At 34.5% G+C, this 27,843-nt stretch overlaps 1 protein-coding gene across 5 annotated transcripts in view; it reads left to right on the top strand.

Moving 5' to 3' along the window:
* The first annotated feature begins 23,939 nt into the window (after positions 1-23,939).
* NIPBL (NIPBL cohesin loading factor) overlaps positions 23,940-27,843 on the top strand; it is a 176,097-nt gene continuing 172,193 nt past the window's right edge. For 3 of the 5 annotated variants that reach the window (XM_072958767.1, XM_031676635.2, XM_031676624.2), the window contains exon 1: positions 24,061-24,389. The gene's annotated coding sequence lies outside the window, so the exon portion shown is untranslated. Of the gene's footprint in view, positions 24,390-27,843 lie in introns of all 5 variants that reach the window. The other 2 variants (XM_006207665.4, XM_015242078.3) reach the window with 1 other exon arrangement.

The raw sequence follows: 27,843 nt of genomic DNA, 5'->3' as shown, positions 1-27,843 counted from the left end.
ACAGTGGATTGATATGAGTTCTTCTCACATCAAACCTGTCTGACCCTTCTTCTGTTGGGGACTCTCTTTGATCACAGTCAGGAAAAGGTCTCCAATTTTAAGGGCTCACATGATTAGATTCGGTTTACGAGGATAACCCAGAATCATCTTCTCATCTCAAGGGTCATACTTTTGATCACATCTGCAAAGTCTGCGATTAGGGCAAGACTTTGGGAGGCTGGGTGCAGTATTCTGCCCTCCACAGCTAAACCAAACGTAGCATTTTGAAACAGAGCAGTTTGAAAAATAGGTATTTGAACACAGTTATTTGAAAAATAGCATTGTTTTAGAGTAAATATTGCTATTTTTTCTAGTTACTGAAAGTAGATGACACTTTAGTGGATTATAGAAAAATGAATCATAAACAAACCAATATTTTTACATTAATACATTTTTTAAAACATGTCATGTAGTAAAAAGGAAACAAAAATAGGAAGGCAGTACAGTGCAGGTTATTAAGCTAAATACAAAAAATGTTTATTTTGGCTAGTTAATTATAAAAGTTATACAGCTAATTACAAAGACACAAATTACATTTAGTATTATTTTATTTATTTATATTTATTTATACCCTATTTCATTCTACAAATGTTATTTAAGGCAGATTGATGATTTAGGTCTTAAAAGTTTGCCATTTAGCTATGTACAATGCATTTAGACAATAGGAGGGAAAACTGCTGTATTTATGAGTTAGTACATCTACAGAAAAGGAAGGCATTTATACGTGATTTCTTTCACCAAAAGAGCACGGTGTAAATAATTATTCATGAAATATTAGACTATCACTTAATGTTTCTCAACAACACAACAGAAAAAGTATGACTTTCATTCATGTTGGCTTGAAAAAAATTTACTCCACTACATTTTACAAATATATAACACATGCCTTTAGAAAGGTTATGTCTCTACTGAATGATATCACTTATATGTGAAATCTAAAAAATAGTAAAAATGAATATATAAAACAGAAACACACTCACAGATATACAAAATAGAAACACACTCATAGATATAGAAAACAAACTAGTGGTTACCAAAGGAAAGAAGGAAGCGGGAGAGAAAATTAGGGATATGAGATTAAGAGATACAAACTACCATGTATAAAATTCATAAGCAACAAGGATATATTGTAAAGTACATAGAATCATTATCTTGCATTATCTTGATTTGAACACTTTCCCAATATTAATTGGTCCTAAAATATATATAAGAACAATGCAGTAAGTATCAATCAGAAGCCTGACTGGCATACATTATAAACCTACAACTGTCTTTTTCTCCCTGAATCATTGTCAGAAAACAATTCTTTGTTGATTAGTACAGACCAACAACAAGAATAAAGGAATAAGAAAATCATTCTATTAGAAATATGTTACCTTATCTTTGTAATTTGGTAAAACAAGCTGAAATTGGACTTGAGTTTATCATAACAATTAGTTAAATGGCGCTAACAAAAGCAGTCACTGAGCTATCATATCACTGTTAGAAAAAGAGAGCCAGCAACGATACTGTAGACATTATGAAAAAAAAGTGAGGAAATACTTCTTTAAAAATACTTTAGTATTAAAGAGATGTCGTTCTAAGACATGGTGCGATATTTATTGGATGAGTTAAGAAGGTTACCAAGATAGGCATTAAAATTAAAGTTATATACTAGTGAATTACTTTCAAATAGTATTTCTATCTTGTCACTGAAGAAACCTAAATTAGGCATCATTAGCTTGAATCAAATGTATGCAAAAACTTCTTTGACTATAAGGAAGTCCTATTTCCCATCAGCATTATAATAGGAAACATTTTTAATTTGTAAAAGTACACTGTGATATTACATACTATGTCACAGATATTAATGTCAGAGTACATACCTAAAAAATAGTAATTTTGAAAGTTAAAGATGATTCCAGATTGGTACCTTATTGATCGTGCATCCTCAGTTTATGGTACAGTGCCAACCAAGCTCAACAAGTATTTGGTGAATTTGTTGCCAAGTGGTTTAGTTTTGAGTGTTATTCATATGGCCAAATGCTAAGTAAAAGCCAAAACAAGAGAATTATTTTTCACTTTTCAATCAAACCTTCACATCTTTAGAGGAACTTAGTTGAATGGATTCATCAAATCTATATTTATGTTATTAACAACATCTTTGAATAATTAAAATGTAAGCATTTCAAACTGAATTACATTTATAAATACATAATTCTGTCAGGATTTTTTTTCACATGCCTTCCAACTGGTACTTATTTTCTTGAGCCCCACAGCTAATGCATTCTCAAATCCTGTCAGCTCTACCTTCAAAATATATCCAGACTCTGACATCTTTCCTCCACCTCCACTAAGCCAAACACCTTTACCTCTCAACTTGACTACCCAAGTAAATCTCCTTGCTTCAACCCTTGTGCCCTAAACACAGTAGATGGAGTGATCCTTCTTAAACGTAAGTCATGTCGTGATACTCCTCAGCTCCTAGCTATTTAGTTGCACCACGTCTCACTGACAATAAATCTAAAGACTTACAAGCCCCAAGCAATTCTGACTCTGGCTACAAATCCAACCTCATCTCCTACCATTTTCTTCCTTGCAAACTGTCCTTCACACTCCTTGCTTTTCTCCAAGCATCTCAGGGCCTTTGCACTGCCTGTTTCACTCTTCCCTAGACATTTATGTGATTCATTCCCCTTCTTCACTGAAGGTTCTGCTCAAATGTTACCTCCTCGAAGGAGCCTTCTCTCTCCACCATCCAAGATAGCACTCATTTTTTTCTCCTCCCCCTTCTCCTGATCTGATCATTCCTTCATAGCAGGACCCAACATATACTTCTGTGATGGTTTATTCATTTTATTTGTCTCTTTTCTCCTGGTATGATGTAAGTTCCAGGAGAACAGGGATTTGCCATTTGGTTCACTCCTTCAGAAACTCCACTCTTTCAGAAACAAAACAGATTTTTTGCTATTCCTGAAACATGCCAAGTTCTTACTCATCTTGTACATCTTACTCATCTTTCCTCTTGTTTTCCTTCTGCTTGAAAAACTGTTCCCCAGACACTCAAATGGCTCACCTCTCATTTCATTCATGTCTCTCCTCAAATCCTGTCTCCACAGACAGACCTTCCCCTGACCATTTGCTATCATTCTCCCTCCTCTTTATTTTTCATGACAGCACTTATCACACATATATATTCATTGTTTATCTGTTCTTTTATTTATTGACTGGTTTCACCCACTAGAATATAAGTTCTTTCTTGCTCACCACTGCATCCTTAGCATTTAAAATGATTCCTCAATAAATATTGGCTAGGTATTTAATAGATATTTGTTAAGTGAGTAAATGAATAACCACAAGAAATGCTTTGAAAATAAATTTTTGGAGTCATAGGCATAATGTATATTTAAATATTTATAAATTCTCAAGATGAACGCCCACTACAGATTCATTTTACTTTGAACTACAAAATACTTAGAGTTAACTTTCATTTGCATTTAATTAAAGCAACATAAAAGTAAAATAATGAAAATGTCTCATAACAGTATAGAAAAATGATGTTCAGCATTATGCCTTTTGGTCCCAGGCTAGTCTAAATACAAACTGCAAAGTAGATGGAGTTTTGCCTTCATCCTTTTCTATCTCCCCTCCAAGAACTTGTCTCCTTGCCCTCTGCTCAGCCCACTGCTTGAAGGGCCCATCTTCTCTATCACTTACCAGCTTAATCTCTTTTTACAAGTGCATGTTGTAGTGAATATCTAACATAGTAACAAATATCTATCAAGGACCAGAAAATTAGTTTTACTGATACTTCTTATATATAATCATTTAACTACTTTTATTGGAGGATGTCACAAGCCCATCAAAATATGTGTTTTTAAACGCAACTACTAGCCTTAAGAAAAAATCTATTAACTCAAGCAAAACATGTTGTTGGAGCCAACTTGTGCACAGTATAGACGGGCCAACATCCCCTAAGGAGTAGAGTGGCCCATAAATTAAATGAACAAATGGTTAGCGTTGTCAACCTAGGTAAAATTTGTCAATTGATTGAGATTGAATGTTTGTTATTGTTGTTGGCCCTAGAAAAAGAAACATATTAAGAAAAGTAATAACTGTTGGGTACTGCTTCAAATTTCAGTCTGTTCCCAGATATGTTATCTCTTTTGATCCCCATGACCCTGTAATAGAGGTAAAGAAGGTACTACACCTAGAGGGGGATTTACTGTGAAAGTTAAATTTCAGGACCCCTCATTTGCATGAGGCTTTTGGGGGGAGACCTGAGGTATATATGTTTCTGTTTTATTTTTCTTAATGTGATCTCCATGTAATTTTCATTTTTTTAGATGTCCTTCCTTGACAACTTTCACCAAATTACACAATTCTAAGAGCCTTCTGAAGAATGAAGATACACTGGGTAAAAAGGATATGGGAAAGGCTTTTAGGCAGAAGGAACAGTGCACAGGGTACTAATAACAAGAGATTTCCTGAACTAACATAACAGAAGGCCAGGATTAAGAGTGAGGGTCACTGAAACTGAAGAGTAGACAGAGGTTGGATCAGGTGAGGCTAAAAAGCTACGTTTAGAAGTTGAGACTTCTACTGAACAGTGTTAAGCTTACAGTTCTAAAAGATCATTCTAGCTGCAATGTGGAAATTTATGGAAAACTTTAGGCAAAATTCTAAATTTGATTACACATGTAAAATGCCTACAAAGATTAATGGAAAATGAATCAGGGATTGAGGATAGAATGTATTGCTTTGTATTTTTACTATTTTTCTGATCAAAAAATTTTCTTTATTTTTAAAAATAGGATTATTCCAGTTCTTTCCTACCTATTTTAAATCTCTAGAGGTACTGAACAAATTTTATCATGATTTCTAAAAACTTATACAAAATATACCCTAAAGAAAATAGCCAAGACATGTGAGAAAATCAAAGAAATATGAATTTAAAACTACAAAACACTTCCCTTTTATGCTTAGTAAATTAACTAAAATAACTATTAATAATACTCAATACTATTAAAGTTGAAATGGAATGAAAACACAATTTTCGTAGTATTGTCCATTTGTGGAAAAATATAGTACTAAAGAACAAGAGCTAAATACATGTTTATATTCTTTGACTCAACAATTCCACTTTTATTATTTTTTTCATCATAGGTGGAATTATAATGCAAATAACTTAGAAAAGCATGTGTATATTTGTTAATATAAACAAAAGGTTAAGGTTCATAATGTACAGAGTTCTTAAGATAGATGGTTGCTACAATACAAAAATATATAAATGACACAAAAAGTGTCAGAAGATGAAATGAAAATGGTAATACATATAAGAAAAGATATTCAGTTTAATAATAAAAGAAATGGAAAGAAAGACAGACTTGATGGATTTTCAAAGTTTAAAAGAATTTATAATAGTGATATTGGTAATATTGAGAAATAGATATTCTTTTGTAATTTATGGAATTGTAAAGGCATCATATTTCTGGAGGAATGACTGAAAATATGAACTAAAGTTTTAAATGGATATAATTTTTTTCTCTAGCAATTCCACTTAGGAAATTTACCTTAAGGAGATTACCAAACAAGTACTCCAAGATTATACATAGGGATATTCTCCATAGTTATTTATATGCTATAAAAATGGAAACAATCTAATTATCTTTTAACAGGGGTTGATTAAGCAAATTATTGTTCAACCATACTACCCAGTCATAAAAAATTCTGACATAAGAACATATACAAAACATGTTATTTCATTAGAAAGCTACATACAGTATACATATGAAATGTCCAGTTATACAAAATTATGTGTAACTGTGTGTATATGTGTGTGTGTGTGTATTATAAGATGACTAGGGAATTACTGAATAAAATTTTAGTAGTGCTTATCTCTGGCTGGTGACATTTCAGGTGATTTTACTTTCTTCTCTTATGCCTTTGTGTATTGTTTTGACTTTTTAAACAAAGATCATGTATTATAATTAAAGTCAGAAAAATATAGAGCTATTCTCATTCGGAAAAATAAACTTCGTTTTATTTTTCACCAACTTTAAACTCTATGTGCTTTATATTATGAAATTTATACTTTATATTTAGGAATGATTTACATTTAGAAAATTATTCATGGAAATCCACTTAATTCATATCATCGTTAATTATGTAACTAGTAAAAATAAAACCAGTTTACTGTAGCTGGAGTATCGTAATGCCATTATGATTTCTTTTTGAATATTTTCCTCCCTTTTTTCATTATTTATATTTAAAAAAATCTCCATTAGAATGAGTTAATCTTTAAATAAGAAAATTGTTTTTGCTTCACTATAATTTACACCCCTTTGCTCTCCTTCTCCCAGTGCACACACAGAGCCACCCACACAGCCTCACACACAGAGTCACATACAACCAGCGAGCCGCACGCGGAGCCACTTGCTGAGCTGAGCGTGGTCCACAACGACAGCCCGTGGACGCTTCCATTGTCCCGGAGCGTTGGGGGGGGATTTTCTTAGAAATATAACTTACTTGGCCCTATGTTTAGTATAAAGAACTTCGCTATCACCAATGAAATCAATAAAATAAATTACACCAAACAAACCTGTGCAATAAAATAAGTGAATCTGAGGTGAAAAATTAAAGTTGGTATCCTCTTTCTCTCTCAAATAAGAACTTGCTAGGAGAAATGGTTTAATCCGAAGCTTCCCGCTCAGGTAAGTGACTTCAGTCTTTTCCTCCTTTTTACTGTTTAGATAACTCTCTAATAACACCAAGGTCTTGTTAGTGTGTCTGCTTCCAGAAATACAAGCACTTCTCTGACCCTTTTCGTGAATTCTCCACAAACTATCAACAGTTAATAGAAATGCTGAGTTCTGGACCTCGTCCCTCAGGTGTACAGAAGGTCAGGGCTGGGAGTGCACGTGGGATGTGCTCCAACACTATAAATAGAACCTGAATTTAAACTTTACGCTCGAAATATTTTAGACTCCTGAGGAGGAGGCTGTATACAGTAGTAGGGGAAAATCATACATCTTTGATTTATAAGGACAGCCCTGGATTTACGTAAATGTATCTTTTTCAACGAAGGTTGCTTTTTAAATGTGTAATTAAATGCAATGTAATTTGATTTTTATGTCTTTTAATATTGCAAATAAGTAGAAAAACATCCACGTGCCCAGATTTTTGGTTATTAGCTGAAGCCAGTATCCCCTGCCCCCCAAAAAGTCGAGGTTTCTACAAGGAACAAGGGAAATGCAGGTTTCACAGGGAGATACCAAGTTTTATTCAGTACCTACCTGTGCATCTACCTGGGACATTACATGCTTTATCTCATTTACTGTTCACTCTGAAAGAAAAAACAAACAAACAAACAACAATGAAATTTCACTGGGGGAAGTTAATTTGCTGGAAGACACAGAACTAGTAGAAATTATAGCATAAGGATGGAAGCCCAGATCTGATTCCTAAATCCCGGCTTTTCCCACAGTATCATGCTGCCTCTACGTAAAGGACTTCAGCAGTTACTTAGATTGTCATTCTCATTTTAAATGGAAACAATTTAACCAGAAAGATTAATTTTAAATGGTCAGATTACTAGTTGGTGGGAAAGCCAAAATAAAATGTAGATGTTGGGATTCAGACTGCTTTCCCACAGCAGCATATAGTAATTACACTATTTTGTCATTTGCTTTAACTAAAGCAAAGTCAAAGATGTGCAAAGGATTATTAATCCTTTCTTTTAAACCAACTAAGTGAAGAATATTAGTAATCTTTTTTCTCTAGAGCATGTAACAAGCAATAATGAAGAATGCTGTAGCACATATACTATCTCTGTGACAACTTGGGTGTAAGTAGCCATATATAGTCTGAGCTTTTATTTCACGTGGTGATGAGTTGAGTATTACGATGTGCACAGCTTCTTTTTGCCTTTTCCATAAATTCTGTGACTTGAGTCAATCATTTTCAAATAGTTTATCAGTGAAATTGGTATAATGTTATAGCATCTTAGGCACAGCATATTCATTTCATAGTAGAGCCAAAGATGTCTCTTGGTGTATAATTTTAGTAACATGGAAAGGTTCAGAAAAATCTGTGAAAAGTTAACTACTAATTTTTTTTTTTTGGAGGAGAGGAGAAATTAAAGAGGGAAAGTGGTTTTTGAATTCTCAAGTGGTATCTAAGATTTTTTTAAATATTGTTTTTTCATTGCAAAATATTTACATAAGTCCTATGAGCTAGATAGTATTTCAAAAATACAAACCCTGGATTATTTTGGGTAATTTGCCTTATATCAGAGTTAGAATGAAAACTTGAGATAGCCCAATAGTCACAAACCTTTATTTAGAATTGATTATGGGCCAGGCATTGTGTTAAAACTTTGCAAGTATTATCTCCTTTAATTCTTACCCTTAGCCATTGGAGTTAGCCATAACTATAACTTCTAATTTATAGATGAGAAAACAGGGGTTTAGAGAGTTAAGTAACTTATCAAAAAGTGTTAAGTGATTATCTCAAGTCCTATCAATTACTTATTTAAATCTAAATTTTTAAAGTCTGTGCTTGATGAAATTCTCTATTTCACATAGAAATGAAATGCCAAATTAATAACAAAGGATAGACATAAAATATAACATTTTTAGGATGTAGCATTTGCTTCTATTTTATGAAAATAGGCTAAAAATGGACCCGTTCTTGCAATATTCTATTTCTTTCTCCATATAAATCCTGCCACTTCAAATTTTTAAAAATCTTATTGATTTTACCTGAATAAATCACTTGTATTTGCACAGATTAGTTTTAACACTTGAAGTTTAAATTGTGAAAAGTATTGAAAACATAAAGGTAAATGTTAATATATGTTGACTTATATAACAAACTTATTTATATAACAAAACCCCATAAGCTCAAACAACATGTAGTTAAGAGAATTGGGTCTGTTTTAATGATGTGGGCCTATTTGGTTTAGTTGAAAAACAAATTTTGAACAATGTCTATTCACTCCATGTGGTTTTACACAGAAAAATAACTTAATATTTAAGATATTAATAGAGGTTATATAATAACAAGGTTTTATGATCAAAAACACTAAATTTAACAGATTTCTTTATTGAGGAACTTTTCAGAACATTCGATATGTTGATATGCATGACAAATCTTCAAGAGGGAAATATAGCCAAAGAATTCTTTATTTCTGGATCATTTTGCAGGACTAACATTCTGTGAAATAATTTGGGAAATAGTGGTAGAGTGACTCAGTCTAATTAAATCATGTTAAAATAGATTAGATACAGGCAATAACATATCGTCAACCTGTTCACAAGAAAGTGGTTTCCCCAAATGTGTAATTTAGTAAGTCTTATCCCAAATTACAGTCTATGATTTTTCTCCCTAGATTTTATTCCAAGCTATAGGATATTTCTTGCGTTGATGGCATATAAGAAGGGTAAAAAAAAAAAAAAACCCAGAAACTCATAATTTTTTATTGAAATATGATTATTTGGGAGTCTATCATTCAACAAACATTTATAGAATGCCTAGCCAGGCACCATGTTACTAATGAAACTACAAGAGTAGTTGAGGGGAAAGATACATTTTTAAAAAGAGTAGATATATCAAGAATATATTGCTATTTATGTGTTAAGTCCTGCACAAACTACCAAGGAACAAATGAAGAAAGTCTCTGATTTATCACTTATAAAAGTCTGCTTAGCTTATACCACTAGGATAAATTTTCTATCTAGAATTTAGATTATATTTGATCATTAACCCCAAAAATGTTGGATTTTTTTGGCCTGTGACTATGAATATTATAATTTAATTTATCCATATTTTCTTTTTAAACTTTTTCAAATTTTTTATAAAAATTTGAAATCCTTCCCCATTCAAATATTTGGCATAAATCCCATTGTTTTCTTCAAGATTTGTATTGCTTGATTTTTAACTCTACCCAAAAAGTAGGTAGAATTTGGTATGTGGAGATGAGTCAAAGACACTAAATAGATTCTTTCCAAATATTCAATTTTCACAGCACCACTTATTGAATAATTTTCCATCCCTGCTGACTTGCTTTCCAGGTGATTTTGCATGGGATGGATGTTGAACAACTTTTATGCATCTGTTGATATGATCCTACATATTTTCTAACTTAACTGATTGCTATGATGTATTATATTTTATATTAATAAGTTCATATCTTTGCAGTTCTGTTATGAACACAGTTGTTATGGTGGATTCTGTAAATTACTATTGACTTGAGATTTTTAGTGTTTAATTGATGTTTTCCTTTAGTTTGCATTTTAAGAAATTTTTGCCATATTTTAGTCTCCATTCTATTAGTCTAAGAAAAATGAACAAGATAGACTTAATCATTTTAAGTTCTGAATCAATAATAAATATAGAAATTGTTCATTCCATGAAAGTTTGATGAAATGGTCTGTCAGGACTCAGTAATATTTCAGTGTAATTTTTAAATAACATTAAAAATATGTACCTAATTGCTTGGTTGTTCCTGGTCAATAATAAAAAGTTTGTATTAAAAAAAAAGGTAAGTATAGGAAAGAAAATGATTTCTAAGCCCACCTTTCAGAGATAATATTTTGTTATATTTCTTTTAATCAATTTTTAAATTATAAAATTGGGATTATAATATTCATGTATACATGTGTACAGTCTGATTTTTATACCATATTATGTGCTTATTCTCCTAAAATCTCATATTTTAAAAAATATGTACATTTTTAAAACAAACATTCAATTGGTAGACATTAAAGTTTTGTTTCTTTGATATTATAAGGGGTGCTCTGTTTTTCCATGATTTCCTCTAAAATATTTGTTTAAAAAGTTTGTTCACATCCTGAGTTCTATTAATATACCCAAGTAATCTGTAACTTTCTGAATGGATCTATTTTGTTTTTACATTTAAAATTTAGAATTTTATCTGTAGTTTGTTTTAGTGAGCATGGTCTCTTATTTTTTATTCATTTATTCTAAAATTATTCATTCAGTAAAGATTTATCAGGTTTATATTCTGTTAGATGCTGGTAAACCAGACATGATCCCTGCTCTAGTGCAATTTACAGTTTAGACGGTAAAGAAAGACATAAATCAAATAATCACACCAATAAATATGTAAATGCAAACTGATATTAGTGCCCTAAAGAAAAGGAACTTGGGGTCCTTGGCCACAGGAAGCATGGTATGGCTGAAAGAGCATTGGGAAGGCAACCAGGATACCTGGAGCTTGTACTGTAAGGTAGAGATTAGTGGGAGATAAGGCTGGAAAGGTAGGAAGGACAGACTATGCAGAGCCTTGCTCTATGTTAAGAATCTTTATCAAGAGTAATGAAAACAATTTGAAGGCTTTAAGCAAGAAGCTTTCATGATCAAATTTATGTCTTCATAATAGTGCTGTGGCAGCAAGAGAGAGTTGGAGGGGGTCATTGTGGTTGCCAGAAGCCCAGCAAATAAGCTATTGCAGTAATAGGGAAGAAATGAAGGCAGCCACTTCTGGCTACCAATGATAACTAATGACTAAGTTAGTGTCATTGGAGACAGAATGAAGTGGACATAGTCAACAAATGTTTCAAAGACAAAATGAACAAAATCTGTGATTGAGTTGATAGGGTACCAGATACATGAAGGAGAGAGGTGTTAAGGGCACTAATCTCATGATATGGCTGTACCCACATGGCCTCATCTAATCTTAATTACCTCTCAGAAGTCCTGTCTCCAGACACCATCATAAGAGTTAGGGCTACAACATACGAATTTTGGGGAAGGACATAAACAGTCAGTGCATAACAGAGCCCAAATAGCTAATGTGATTATATTTTCTGTTTGGTGTTGCAAGGAGGATATCTGAATACCCTGAACTTGAGACTGCAGAGAAAAAAATACAATAACTGATGAGATGGTGAAGGAATTACCATTATTAATATTCAAACCAGAACATGGGGATTGGGTAGATGTTACTTGGAGTGTACATGTCCCATATCAGAACTGCCTTGTGCTAAATGGAATCACAAAATTTGAAGAACTGTCAAGCTATTTGGTAGAAATAAAATCAGGATTTCTAAAGAAATTCACAAATTTTCATTAGCATGAATTATGCTTTAAGTTTCTGCAGCTGACTTTAGAGTGATGTGTTTGAATTTTTTAAGCATTCTGCCTTGTCAATGTGGCTCTTCTTAAAGAAGTACTGATTACAGTGACAGTAAACTACCCACCAAGAACCCATAGTATCTTTAGGATATTGTGGATGAGTATATATTACTATTCTGAAATTCCTTGCTCTGTGGTCAAATTCTCTCAATATATCAATTCTCATCTCTGTTAGTGTATATTATATTTCCTTTCCTGAAGCCATGGAAATCAAATCTGAGGGCTACTTTCAGATATATATATATATATATATAAGCCTGGAGTGGAAATTGAGATGTGCCCTCTCTATCATAGCGTCCTTGTTTTGTTTTTTATTTAACACCTTTATTGAGATAGAATTTATATACCATACAATTGATGCATTTAAAGTGATCAAGTGAATGGTTTTTAGTCTATTCACAGATGTGTTCAACCATTACCACAGTTAATTTTAGAACATTTTCATCTCCACAAAAAAGAAATCCTGTACCCTTTAGCTATCACCCCTCCTATCCATTCATTCCCCACACCTCCAGCCTTAAGCAACTGCTAATTTACTTTATGTCTCTGTAGATTTCCCTATTCTGGACTTTCACATGAATGGAATAATTTATTATGTGTTTTTTGGTGACTGACTAAGCATAATGATTTCAGGATTCAGTCATGTTGCAGCATGTATCTGTTCCTTTTAATGGCCAAATAATATACCATTGTATGGATATAACACATTTTGTTTACACATTTGTCAGTTGGTGAACATTTAGGTTGTTACCCCCTTTTGGTGATTCTGAATAATGCTACTGTTAACATTTGTGTGCAAATTTCTGGGTGGACAAGTTTTCATTTCTCTAGGTATATACCTAGGAGTAGAATTGCTGGGTCATATGGTAACTAGATGTTTAACCATTTGAAGAACTGCGAGACTGTTTATCAAAGTGACTGCACCATTTATATTTCCACCAGCAGTATATGAGTATTCCAATATTTCCCTATCTTTGCCAATGCTTGTTGTTATCTGACTTTTTTATTTTAGCTATCCTAGTGGGTATGAAATGATATCTCATTGTGGTTTTGATTTGCATTTCTCTGGTGACTAATGATGTTGAGCATCTTTTTATGTGTTTAGTGGCTATTTGTATTTCTTCTTTGGAGAAATATCTATTCAGATCTTTTGCCCATTTTTAAATTGGGTTATTTATTTTATTATTGAGTTGTAAGAGTTCTTCAAATAGTCTAGATACATCTCCCTTATCTGATAGATGATTTGCAAACACCTTTTCCCATTCTGTAGGATTGCTTTTTATTTTCTTTCTTGATTGTGTCCTTTGAAGCATGAGAGTTTTTAATTTTGAAATACAAGTTATCTTTTGGGGAGGGCTGTTTGTGCTTTTTTTTCTCATATCTAAGAATTCTTTGCCAAATCTAAGGTCTTAAAGATTGACCCCTGTGTTTTCTTCTAAGAGTTTTATAGTTTTTGCTCTTACATTTAGGTCATTGCTCTATATGGAGTTAGTTTTTGCATATGGTATGAAGTAAAGGTCCAACTCCATTCTTCTGCATGTGACTATCAAGGTGTCCCAGTACCATTTGTTGAACAGTTATTGAAAGCAAAGTTTGATTTGTTGTATAGCAGTATTCTCACTGATTTTTCAAAATTGATTAAAGACTAGTAATTGACCCATAATTTTTCACTATTATATGAATAAAGCTAAGTGAACTATTTGGACACTTTTAAACTAAATAGTTTTGAAAAGTTAATAGACTATAATTTCATTATTGTTATGATTACAAATGTATGTGACCCAGAGATACGTGGATTTCAGACTGTTGTGTTTCACTACTGAAAAACACGGATATTTCTGGACTATAATAGGTTGCATAATCTTCATTTCAACTTGTTATGCTAGTTTTCTGTCTTCCTAAATTAGATGACAGGAACAATGAAGACTGTGATATTACCCTTGATTTAAAGGAATCAAAGTGTGTGGGGGCAGCAGAAACCAATGAAGACTGGATAGATATTATGAGAGGGTTAGTAGGAAGAGAAACAGGGGTTAGGAAGAATAATCTAAGTGAAACATCAAGAATAGTCAGGTAGATTGGTATATGGATTGGATTGGAGTGGTACCTTGGGGCTAGTAATTCAGAAACTACTTGGAAAGTTTGGAAGCTGTAACTAAACTTTCTAGATCTGGGTTGTAAATATTATATAATGTTAAGAAGAATTTGCTGCTTAAAAATAAAATGTCATTATTTTATTTTTCCTTTTCTATTATTCTCTTAAGAAATCAACCTCTATTCTCCTACTCCCATTCTTTAAGTAAAATGTAGGAGAAAGAGACAGTAATTGAATAATTTCCAGGATTATATAAGATTTTATAGGTTATTGATTTTAGAGCCAAGCATCTGTTACACTATTTAACTAAATGTGTTACAAATAAAAAGGGTTCTTTTAAAATATTTTAGGGGGAAAGTGATAGACTATTAAACCATAAGCAAAGTTTGTAGCTTGCTTTTTCTTTAGTAGTCCTTATAATTCTTTGGCTTTTTCTCATTTTATGAACTCTCCCTGGGTTCAGCTCTTGGCTTCAACTATCACGTATATGAAAACGACTCTAATGTCTTCGTCTCTAGCTCTGTCTCCTGATGATCAACATATATTTTCAGCTGCCTACTGGGTATTTCTTACTGGGAGTCTCATAGACAACTTGGACTAAGTTATCTCAAACCAAATTTTTTTACTCCTCTCTGCTCTCAGCCTACGCTTTCTCCTATATGTCTACCTCAGTGACACCCATCTAGAGAATTAAAGCTGAATTGCCAGCAGTACTTGAGTCCTCCATCCTCACTTGATCTTACATTATATATTCATTGGTTCAACAAGCCCTCAATTCTGGTTTAACTTTTAAATCTACCTCCTCTTCTCAGCCCTGCTCCCATAACCGAGACTTCATTTTCTCACTTGAACAATTACATTATCTTTCTTACTGAGTCACACTTCTCCAGCCTCTCTCACATTCCATCCTTCCTTTTCAGTTGCCTGAGCTTCTTTCTGCTTTAATTGAAAATTTAAAAGTAATACAGCACATCAAGGGTCCATGTGAGAAAGTACTGTGTCAAATAGTATGAATACAAAGAAAATGAACACTCAACTGGATATATGTTTCTAAATTGTACGAAACACTTTTACTATCTTTTTTCTTCTAATGTAATAGGTACTTTTTACTGCTAATTTGCGGTTATTCTAAAATGCAAATTTTATCACCTTATCTTGGGTGTAAAATTCTTTAATGTTTACCTGTTGGGTGTGGGGTAAAATCCAAACACTTCTTACTGGAGAAGCAGATCCCAGCCTCTTTACCTAATCTGCCTTCTAACCAAACCAATTTTCAGCTTATGAAATACAAGAACTCTCTTATGCATTTATGCCTTTTTATATGTTCCTCTCCCTCTTTAGAATGGTTGAGCTCCTTCCTTCTTGACTTTCTTTGCCTGGAAAATTGTTTCTCCTTCACTAATGTTCAAATTTCACTTCTCCTGTGAAGCTTTTCTCAAAACCTCCAGGTATCCTTGGTACTTTCATAGGACTTTTGTTACAATTCATAGTCATTTATCTCACTGTTTTAAATGTTTTTGATCTAGTTTTCCTCTTGGCTGTGAGTTATATAAAGAAAGAGACAAGGTTATTCATTTTTATTCACTGTTTCCAGTACATAGGTGCTGGGCACATGCTTGTTGAATGAAGGATCTATAGTTTACAGCAATAAAAATGCTGTGCACTCATAAGTAAAGAACAACTTATCCCCTAATTTTGGATATACAAATTCAAAATTTATTCAAGAAGCACATCGTCTTCTGATACTTAGAATACAGTACTATTCTTAAAAATATAGAGAATTTAAGATACGTTTATTCAGAGGTCATACTTAACTCTTACCATACTGAATATAATAGTAACATTGTAGTCAGAAAGTTTCAAAACAGTTTTCTGGTGAGCGCTTCTTAAAGAGCCAGATTTCAGAACTGCGATGTTTTTACAGCAATATTAGAGGAAGAACTAAAGCTCAAAATATTTAATGTAAGCACAAGATTAAACATTAAATCATCATCAGTTCTAAGCTCCTAGCATAAAAGACATTAAACATTTTTACACAAAGCCTATAAGAGATGCAGTAAGTTTTTCAAATTAAAAATCATGAGAAATCATCCGAATATATCAGAAAAAGCTAATGAATGTTGATGGTAGAATTAGGAGGAAAGCAATATCAAGAAGGCTGCACCAGAGAGGTGCTTTAGAAGGGATCCAGAATTCAAGTGTAAGACCGAAAGAAGCTGATAAATTAGAAACATGACTACTAAAGCCATATGGTTTTTGCTGCTGTTTTTTCAAAGAGAAAATAAAATATTTCAAATGTTTCAAGAGCAGTGTTTAAAACAGTATTCATGTGAGGGTATAAATTCCTGACTAAAATCTTGTATTGAACTTTTTTAGGGAGAACAAAATTCTTTACTTGAACCTCCTGATTTTGTTCACTGGAAGTCACTTTTGTGGCGCTTTTCTTAACTGGTCACCATTCCCTACTCTGAAACAAGACAAGGTATGAGCTATTTTCTTTCTTTCCTTTGGTTTTAAGTTGATCTTTACAGAGCTTTAGATTAATAAATAAAAACTACATAAAATAGAAAAGCTTGTATTATATATTTTAGACTCTGAAATGTTGGCTTTGGTGACAAAGTTAATGTTTTTATTGGATTTTGATGAGTTAACCCATTACTATGCTTATCAATAAAGAAATGGTTCATGGCAAAGCTATTGCCAGTTTATTAATGTAATTTTAAAAAGATCACTATAGCATTTTCCATGGGTGGAAACAGTAACAAAACTAAAATATAATTTAAAAGGTCAGGTTGTTTATGAAATTCTAATAGCCCATACGTATGACTTTTGTGTAAAAGAAGCACATAATTAGTAGCTTTACTGGCTAAATTGGTTTTTGGCACTAAAATGTCTCTAGGGATATTAGGTTAATTTTACTTCTTGGGTATCATTGCTGTGATTAATTTGACACCAGATGACAACATATATACAATGTCAGTATATTATAACATAATATAATAGAATAACCGACCTACAGAGGTTTACAATCTACCTTCTGGTACTCAGTATTAAATAATTTGCTTATAAATGCCATCCCTTTGGATTCAATGGATTGCACATTGGATCTCTATGACTATTCACATAAAATTAATGAACTTAAATCTCTCAACAAGATTTGAGGATTTTATCTAGTTCATGATGAAGACATGCTCCATGTCCAATGGAGATAGTAAGTGTTCAAGAAGTATATTTTTGGAATGAACAAACACATAAGTATATGTACCTATAGCTCAAATTTACCTGAATCCATTGTCCCTCTATGCTTTGGACAGTATGTTTCTACAAACCTTGCAATGAGTAAGTGGCCAAACTATTACCATTTAGTTTATTATTTAACTAAAATTGCTTGGGCCTTTAATTTTTTTTTTTAATTTTGATGCAGCTAGCTAACACCCAGCTCTTACAATTTTACTTCAAATATCATCATTCTATCAGGGATTTCAAGGTTCTTAGAAGATAACATCTGTCACAAAACAAGGTATTACTTTTTGTTATATTATAAAGGGTAATGAAAACAATTCTATTTTCTATTTTTAAAGTGAAAAATCACTTTGTATTATTTCACTGCAATCTTTTTTTTATTAAAATGTATCCCTTGTTTCTTAGCTTATCAAAGTGCATATAATTTTAATGTAAGGTTAATCTATTTATTTGTGCCAACTTTATCACTTTAAAACGTGCCTATTTAGAGCCTCATTTCAGTTTTCAATAAAAATGGAATTATTAAGAAATGGTTTACATCTAGCTAGTAATTCATCATGGCCCTAAAGTACTATTTTCTGTGGTTTTCCATCTTAGGTTATAATGCTGAGACATTTCCACTGTTATATCTTGACTTGAACTGTTTTTGCTTAATGGTTGATAAGCTTATCATTGTTTTGTTCTGAACAACGTAAGTTTCACCACCTATAGTAGAAACAAAATCAGTATCTTACTGTTTGCATATTTTATTTATTTGGTTTTAAGTTTTTAACATCTGTTTTTTAAAAATTCTTTTATGCCACATGTGCTTCCCAGGGTTGTCCTTACTTTAAGCACGTTTTCTTTCAGTTTGCTTCCTGCAACGAAATTTTAACATTTAAAATTGTCACTCTGTGCACATCTGATACATTGGTAGCCTTTCTATCCTTTTACTTGGTTTTTTGGTAGACTAAACTCAAAAAGAGAACAGCTTCCACAACACTCAAAACAGGAAGTCACATGGTCTTCCTTTGTACTTCTGCCTGTCAGGGCTGACTTGGCTCCCTCTGCTGGTTAGTCATATAATTCGCTTCTTATTTCAATAGGGCATTGAATATTGGGTGAAATATTTGGGGTGAGTAAGCTTTGGTTCAGTAACTGAATTAGAGATTCTTATGTCAGTTCTCTAGAAAATTTTGTGTTTACTTAAGGTTTTAACCAAGTTAGATTTAAAATATCTATAATAGAAAGGGAGCTAACATCACGTCTTGAAAAAAACCTTTTATTAACACTCTTAAATAGACATACCAACATTGTAATACTGAAAGCTGTACTGAAGTAAGATGAAATGGTAAGTAATGTTTAAATTTCATTTAAATGTCTAAATTTTATTAAAATATTTCAGTATAGCATAATTTTTATCTTATTTTCTGTTTGGTAGATAATTTTTATCCCATTTACCACACAGTATATTGCCTCTCTTTCAATTCTATACACAATTTTCTCCTTCAAATTTTTCCTTTTAAATTCTGCACACAATTTTAAGTACATTTATTTAAATATACAGAATGAGTTAGATGACAAAATGAAAGTTAACTAGTTAAAAATTATTATTTACTTTGGCTAGAGAAAAAATCTTATTGGAAGTTTGTTACTTTTCAGAAGGATGACTTTCTGTCATTTCCAGGGAATAAGTTGTTTGTCTGATAATTACTTTGTGAAGGTAGCAGTTTGCTTTGTACTCCTATGATTAGCCAGTAAACATCTGTTTTAAGATTGAAGGGAAGGTGGGTAGAAATAGAGGAAAAAAAACTATTTTTTTTGCTTTATATTTATTATTCTGCTGTATTGGGCACCTGAGTTAGAAAATGTGCTACAACAAATCAAAAGAAAATAGTCATGGATCTAAACACACCAAATTTAGCTTGACTAGGAAAATAATTCCTTCTCACAACTTCAACTATATTTGGTATTTCTAGTTTATTACCTACCCTTTATCTTAAGATCACCTTTCTGAAACCACCGTCAAGACTCCTCTAAAATATCCTAGTGCCTCCTCTAAAATTCCTTACATAATTACATAAAATTCCATAGACAATTAGAACTTTCTAGCATTTCTTTTTCATTTTCTAAGGGGGGAAGTAAAGGAAAAACTGAATTTAGATAAAATAAACCAAAATACTACTTTTTCTGGCCCATACCCATAGTAAGAAATATATTTTACAAGGTAACTCAGCACATATTAATGGCATGAATTTTATATAAAAATACAGACTTTACCATGTGTGATATACTTTTAGGATTTTCTATTCTTTCCTCTATCTTAAATAAAAATGCCAGTCTCAACCCACTGAATTTTTACTTCATGACCCATAGTATAACATGACCCAGTTTTAAAACACTGGTCTAGAGGTGATGCTTTGAAATGAGCATCATAAGCACATACCTATTTTAGATGTTAAGTTTTTAATGGATTTTTAATTTTTCCTTCATAGATAAAATCATTTTTAATCGATGTTGTTCCAGATTAGTCTAGTATTAAAATGCATGTAGAGTTTAATTCTCCGGTCCACATTCAGCATGTGTAAGTTCCATTAAGATTGGGTTTTCATTAAGATTTAATGACCTTAAATAATTTTATATTGAATTTATATTTCAGAAATGCACGTTTTTGAGGGCCCTACACTATGCAATGCACAGTGAAACTTGCAATGTAGTGTAACACATAACCAGAAACTTTGATTCAGGAACATAAGACATAGATACAAAAAATGTAAACAACAGTAAATTATAGGATTATAAATGGATAGTATGAATAATAAAATCTATGAATTTAGAGAAAATCCTTAATTAGAGGTGGGAAGGATTAATGAAAAGATAAAAAAGCTCGTTCTCAAAGGCCAACCTGAAGAAAGTCTTTCAGGGGAAAAACCATTCACTTCTATCTTCTTAACAAAAATGGATAAAATATATTGAATACACTTCATAAATACTACCACAAATTTGATTAAGGTATTTACTTTGAAAACTTGAAAAAGAAACATATTTATAGACTATGAAGTTGTTTGATATATTTGTAGCTCACTCTCAAATCAACATCTGTAATTAACTTTATCAAAGTCTCTTAAGATAAAAATCATCCTAAAAGTAACTTAAATAGCCTATACATGAAATAATTTTCGTAGCGTTTGTATACACTTCATATCTTTCAGTACTTTTTTCTATTTTTTCATAATTTATCCCTATTAAGAGTTAATTTTATCACTAACAAATGATAGAACTGGTAGGCATAAAATTATGAGAAGAAAATAATTCTCTAACATTTTTTATTTCTATCATTTTATGGTAAATTGTATTTATCTTGAAGATAAATATTCATAATTTGCCATATTGTACCAATCCCAGTTGATGACATTCAACAGTTACTACTTAAAATCAATTTTAAAATATTTTATCAAGTCTTTTGCAGTTTATTGATCAAGAATGCATATGGGACTGCCCAGTAATATTCTTGGCAAATAAAATGAGTAGTGCAACTTAGTACTTACAGCAAGGAGGCAATATTAGGTCAGATTAAATATTTATTGGGATACCCTACAAACTAAGAATCAAAGATATAACAATGAAATATAAGACCGTCATAAATCAACTGATTTTGGACATAAAGATTTTAAAGATCAAAATTAATAGATGGTATTGAGGAAAATAATTATTAAGCAAAAAACCCCAAAAAAACAAGAGACAATGCAATCATGGAAATGCTAATATTATATTAATAGAGTCTAAACAAGCTCTAAACTTGGCTACTTAAACACTAAGCAAAACATTAATTGATTTAATGGAGGAATACCTTGATATGCACTGAAACAATTTCATTAATTCTATGATTTGGAAAAAAAAATTTGGTATAAACTAGATGCAAGTTAAAACCCTTAAAGGCTGAGACCCTGTCAGTTTTTATTCACTAATATATAGGAGGTGCCTACCATAAAGCTAATTAGAGCACTTAGCAAGTCCTTAATAAGTAAATGAGGGAAGAAACTGAAAAATATCTAAAGTTTTAAATTAAATGCTACAATAATGCCAAGACTTTCATTACCTGTACACGCAAAAATTATCAGTTTACCAGTAACATTTAAGGAAGTATATAAGATAATTGTGCTTTCTTTATCAAACAGTAATATCAGTATTTTGAAACTGAGTGAAAAACATTCTGAGCCATCTCTATACATTATAGCTTTAGCTATTAAGATTAATAGGTAAACTTATAATGAACAAAGAATTTACTAAACATTGTCTAATTAATTGTATTAATGGTTATAAAATACCTATCAAAATTGTCTTTTCTTGTCCAAAATTCCCATACATGAAATATGATTATTTGTAGTATTTAGTTTACTGGCATAGGTAGTATCTTAATTTAAAAGGCCTATTTATCTAACCACTAGAAAATGAAAATTGTTGTTTTGTTTCGGATTTCAAAAATTATTTATCAATTAATTTATTGGTATACCTGCTGCCATCATAAAGTAAACGTAAAGGAACAGCAAAATAGGTGAATTAAAATATCCACACTAAGCCTGACCTCAGCTTTCACTAAACCTTTTCCTCAGAAGGAAATTGTAAAAATAAATCTCACTAGCATTTGCTTTGCTTTACAGCATAATTGAGTAGTAACCAAAGTAGGCATACGTGGTCCTTTAAGCCTCAGAAACAAGCACCCTTTGAATCCTAGTGCCGGGCACACATTTTGTGCCGGATATATACTTGCTGAAAGAACTTTTCCAGTGTTGCTGGATTGGGACTAAGCCAACCAAATTCTCACATACTTTAATTTAGTGAAAACAGCATGATTTTGCAAGAAAGAGGGCAGACAGGATGAAGAACACAGTTTGTAATTCAGGAAGAGAGAAAGCTAACTGGCTCAGTAGGAATATGATCATATTATTTACCGATGGACTGTCCTCTAGCAAGCCCATTCACAGAAACTTGAAAACAATCACTAGTTTGTAGACTTCTAGGGCTGTGGAGGGCTTTCAACTGTCTAGAAGTAGTGTCTTTTCCTAGAACAGAGGTCCGGCTGGCAAGGCTGCCAGTGCAGCCCCCCGCCCTCGCGTCACAGCGCGCGTGGCCTTTAGGCCGCGCGGTCAAGGCTTTGGCTTTTACTCTCAGCTAGATGCAAGGCAATTGCAAAGTCTAGAGTAAAGGAGTGACAAGATCTGCCTTAGTCCTTTTAGTGATTTTTGAAACAAAAGTTATATCCTGTAGTCATATTTTCCTGTTTACTTTTTAGCGTATTGGTACATACACAGATACATAAACAATATAATTAATGTACAATTCAAGGAAATTTATGAAAATACAACACAAATTTCATTCCGTTTGAGTAAAACCCGCTTACCTACTGCATTTTTTAACCTGAAGAATAGCCCCCTTTTAATTTACAGAAGTAAACTTAATGGTGAACTTTGGAACGATAGTTATTTCACGTTTCTGTAAGAGGCTACAAGAGGCACGGTGCGGTACACACAATCACATTTGTACTCCAGCCTTGGCCAGCACATCAGTTTCAGAGGTAAAGAGGAAAACGACGTCTGAAATCGGCTGGCCCCAGGCCCACCCGCAGCCCGCAGTCCACCGGCTCTCCCCGCGCGCTCGGCTCCACCCACACCTAAAGAGGGGCGCGGACCCGCTCCTCACTCGAACAGCGTCGCCTACAGGCCTTTATCCCGACTGTCAGGCAAGAGCCAAAACCACCGCCAACAAAAAGCAAGACCAGAAAAGACCACATATTTCCAGAAATAAATGCATCACAAACACGATTCCAATTCAATCCTGCTGGGAATCTTCGTCTTCTCCACGGGTTGCGTTCTTACTTCGCAGCAATAATGCAGAGACGGGCGTAAAGTCCGGCCTCTCAAAAAGACAGAAGGGTGTACGATATATCCATCCACCCGGCTGCAGGGACACCATTTAAAAAATGCACCGTCGCCGTCGGATCGCCGGCGTCCTCTACGTGGCCGCCCCGAGCTCGGCTCCCTAGAGCTAATGACGAGCAGCTGGGGCAGCGTGCGCGGCCTGCGAGCCGGTCCCGGCCTGAGCGCCCCCCACGCACACAACCACCACCGAACGAGGGCCCCGCTCCGGTGGGCCTCCAGGAAAATAAAGACCGGGAAGCCCCGGCCCGCCCGTGCCGTAGCGAAAACGCCGCTCCGCTGGGTCGACACTAAAAGGCAACATCCACAGCCGCCTCGAGGAGAAGGGTGCAGAAGAGAGCCGCCGCCGCCCGGCCAGGGTGCGGTGCGGTGCGGTGCGGTGCGGCGCAGCGCGGTGCCGTGCGGTGCGGTGCGGCGCGGCCGAGGACGCGAGGCGAAGTGGCGGCGGCGGCGCGGCGGTGGCGGAAGTGGAGTGGGGAAGAGGGGGTGGTTGTTAGTGTTTGGCGCCGGCGGAGGGAGTCATTCCTGCAGCTGCACTTCCGGTCGGCATTTTGTTCTGAGAGGGAGAGACGGAACGAGAGAGAGACACACACAGGGCTCCTTCCCCCCCGCCCTCCCCCCCCTCCCTCCGTCGGTACCGACTCACCCGACACCACCAAGCCGCAGGGAGGGACGCCCCCGCCGACTGGAGGATTGGTTCCCGGGCCGGCGGCGATGCCCCCCCGGTAGCTCGGGCCCCCGGTCGGGTGTTTGTGAGTGTTTCTATGTGGGAGAAGGAGGAGGAGGAGGAAGAAGAAGCAGCGATTTGTCTTCTCGGCTGGTCTCCCCCCGGCTCTACATGTTCCCCGCACTGAGGAGACGGAAGAGGAGCCGTAGCCACCCCCCCTCCCGGCCCGGATTATAGTCTCTCGCCACAGCGGCCTCGGCCTCCCCTTGGATTCAGACGCCGATTCGCCCAGGTAAATTCCTGCTCTTTATTTCGGCGGCGGCGGCGGCGGCGGCGCCAGGTCCTCAGCGTCTCTCCTCCTCGCTCCCCTCCCCGCCGTTTCCTTAGCGGCCCCAGGTCTCCTCCACGGGCGAGTCTAGAGTTCGCTCCTCTCTGGTGGCAGCCGCCCTGGGTGGCGGTGGTTTTGTACCCTCTCCCGGCCGGCTCCGGTGGCGGGGACTGGGCTCCTGCCGGGCGGCCGGGGAGGCGTAGGCCCGGCGGAGAGTGCAGGCCGCGGGCCAGCGGAATCTACTTGAGCTCGGGGATTAGGAGAGCTCCGGGCTGAGCGGAGCTACTGCTGGTCGGTGACAGGCCTCGCCCGGGAGAAGAGCCGTAGCTAGTGAGGAGGCGGAAACAATACAACTAACAGCAAATGTGCCCTGGTCGTCCCCATATTTACAACTTTCCTGGTCCGGGAGTGGGGAACGTCCCAGTGAAACAAACAACCCCCCTTCTTCCCCCTGTGACCCCATGAAGGGAGGAAGTAGTTTCAGTTAGTGAGACAAATGTAAATACTCAGACACGGATCCAGTGGTAATTCTTTTCCTGTTTAAAACTTGTTTGGACGTTGGAAAGTTAATCAAGACTCATTTTCTTTTTAAAAAGAATCAAATCGTCCACATGAATATTTAATATGGAAAACCGTAGTGTGGTAGACACTGCATATGACCCCCCCCCACCCACGCAGAGAGCTTTTATGTTGTTGTTTGACAGTGTTGCACCTGGGCTTTTTATACAAAGACAAGTATAAAGTACTTGACAGGTTTACCCTGCCACTTTATATTTGTATGAGTTATATGAGATCAGTTTTAAACGACTGTACATAAAACACTGAGGTACTTCCTGATCTAAACATGTAGGAGCTTAAAAAGAATTTTACATGTTCTGAGAATTGTTCTGAGATACAGGTAAAACCAATTTTCTTTAAAAGGATAGAAATTAAGTTATGCTTAAAAATCCCTGGGAAGTTAAAAAAAAAATGTAGAAGGTGCCATCCTTTCATGTCAGGGCAGATCTTCTTGAGGTCCCAGGATTGTCATTGGCTGTTTGTGCCCATGATGTTTGACTGTGTAACGAGAGAGGTGTCATTTTAATAGGTCAAATGTATCTGTAAATGCTGGGAAAAAATATCAATTCTATCTTAACAAATTCTAGTTCACGAGTAAGTTAAGTGTTTAGAGCTTGTTTATTATGGAGGTGTGGTAATGTAGGTTGGTATAAGGGAAAAGCAACCAATTTGAAACTCCTCAGCCGTACAAATTGCATAGAAAAATAAATGTATTCCTACGTTAAACTATTTTGATACTTTGTCTCATATTTAGCGAAATAATACTTTCATTGGTTAAAATGAAGCAACACTGATCAACAAAGTCCCTGTTTTATTAGTGGGTGTTACATTGGTTCGGATTTTTTGTGTCTCTTTTTAAATTATTATTGTCGTTGTAGACCAAGTAACTTTTCTGAAGGTTATTTTTGAGTTTAGCACCCTGCTTAAAATAAACTGTTCCACATTTCCTGCAAACGTATGGATAAATGTTAAAAAGAGTGAAGTTAATATAGCTGTCACGTACTAGGCATGTTTTTAATGCTATAAATCCGTGTAGTAGTCAGTAGCGTGTCCGTGATTTGTATTGGTCAGGGAGCAGTTTGAATTTTAAAAAGCCTGAAGCTCCTGCTGAGCCCCAATCCCGGCCTCCCTCCCTCCCACTAATCTCCCATTCCTGTCTTTGTGCTGCCTGCTCCTGTTAGACACTGTTTTCTACAGGGCCTCAGGCCTACACTAGGTGGGGGGCTTGCGAATGGGGAGGGGGTAAGGATACTGAAGGAAGGAACAGTTCACATCTTCAGCGGAAGGTTTGGGGGTGGGAGGCGGGGTAAGGGCGTCAATATAAATGTTTAAAAGGTCCTTCTATGAACCTGTGATTGTCTTTACAACTTTTATTTAAATAAAATACTGAGACGTATAAGGGATGAACATACTTCTGCTAAAGGTAATGGAAAGAGGAGGTCTGCTTGCTTAGTTTTTCATCAAGGGGAGCAACTTATTTTTAGAGTTTTATAGTGAAAGGGAGCTTTCTTATATCAGTATGTTAGATATCTATGTGATTTTTTTTTATTCTAACTTTGGAATTAAAGTGAATTAGTTCTTACAGATCTTATTTTCCTAACTCTACGTATGTAGTAATCTGTAAGTAATATAGGTGGTGTGATAACTTTAATTAAAATAGCTTAAATATTTCTTTAAAGTAGATTGAAAATGTTTTTTGTTTGGCCAAACCAATTAAATTGGTATTTTTAAAGAAGACATTGTGAAAGTGGAGTAAAACCTAAACTTGTACTTTACATTTTTGATAACTTAGTTGGAAGGAATAATTTGTGTTTCCCTAGAAATTATGAATAGTCTTCTCTACCTCCCCTGTGTTGGTTGGGACAGTCACCAGTGGCTAATCTTGTATTTCTTTCTTTCTTTTTCTTTTTCTTTTTAATTCAGTAAAAGGAGACAACTATAAGTGTTCCAGAAATCTTACAATGCTAGTTATATTATTTGGAGAAATATTTCCTGATATACCTGAAAGAAATTTCAACAGTATGGTTTATTTTTCTTGAGTTTGCACAATTATCAATAACTTATAATACTTACTTGAAAAGAAAACAATTTTAAAGTATATCATGAAAGTCTAGTAAACTAAGTTAAAGTTGAATATTAAATACTTAATTGTTTTTAGTGTTTTGAGGCAAATATATAGGATGCTTCCTTTTGAAAGCTGTTCAACAAATTTGTTTGCTAAAGTTATTTGAAAGCTTTTGAACCTGCGTTAGGGATCATTATAACACTGTCCACTTTTAAGAAGAAAAAAATTATATTTGAAGAAAGGAAGACTATTTCAGATTCTCTTTGGGGATGAAAAGTGAAAGTTTTCAGTGTGATAGTAAACCTAATTTTGGTTTTCTGCATAGTGATGATTAAATTTCAACAGTATTATGAACAAAGCTATACCAATTCATACATGAAATTTTCTTTATTTGGAGCCAGACTCCCCAGCCAAAGCATGTATTTTCTAAGGCTTCCTAAACTAATTTCATATTTAATTTTTTGGTACCAGTCCATCATCAGACTGCTATAGAAACATTTGAACCCATCTGTGTTATATTTTGACATACCCTATTGTATTTTTTACTCACTCAAAATAAGATGTAAAAAAATTAGTAATACAAGAGTAAATTAAAACTAAAGAGTTTGAGTTTTACATAGTTTCTTTTAACTTTTCCCACCCTATTACTTATTAGGATAAGCATAATTTAAGTGTAAGTAATGTAAGTAATTATGAAATTTAAAAATGATGTAAGATTTCAGTTTTATATAAAATGATTGGGGAGACTGAGGTAAATAAAAATTCCTTTTAGAGAAATGCAACTTCAGTTCTGTT

The sequence above is a fragment of the Vicugna pacos genome, chromosome 3 (genome assembly GCF_048564905.1).
Source record: "Vicugna pacos chromosome 3, VicPac4, whole genome shotgun sequence".
Lineage (NCBI taxonomy): Eukaryota > Metazoa > Chordata > Mammalia > Artiodactyla > Camelidae > Vicugna > Vicugna pacos.
This window is presented reverse-complemented; position numbering and strand designations above follow the sequence as displayed.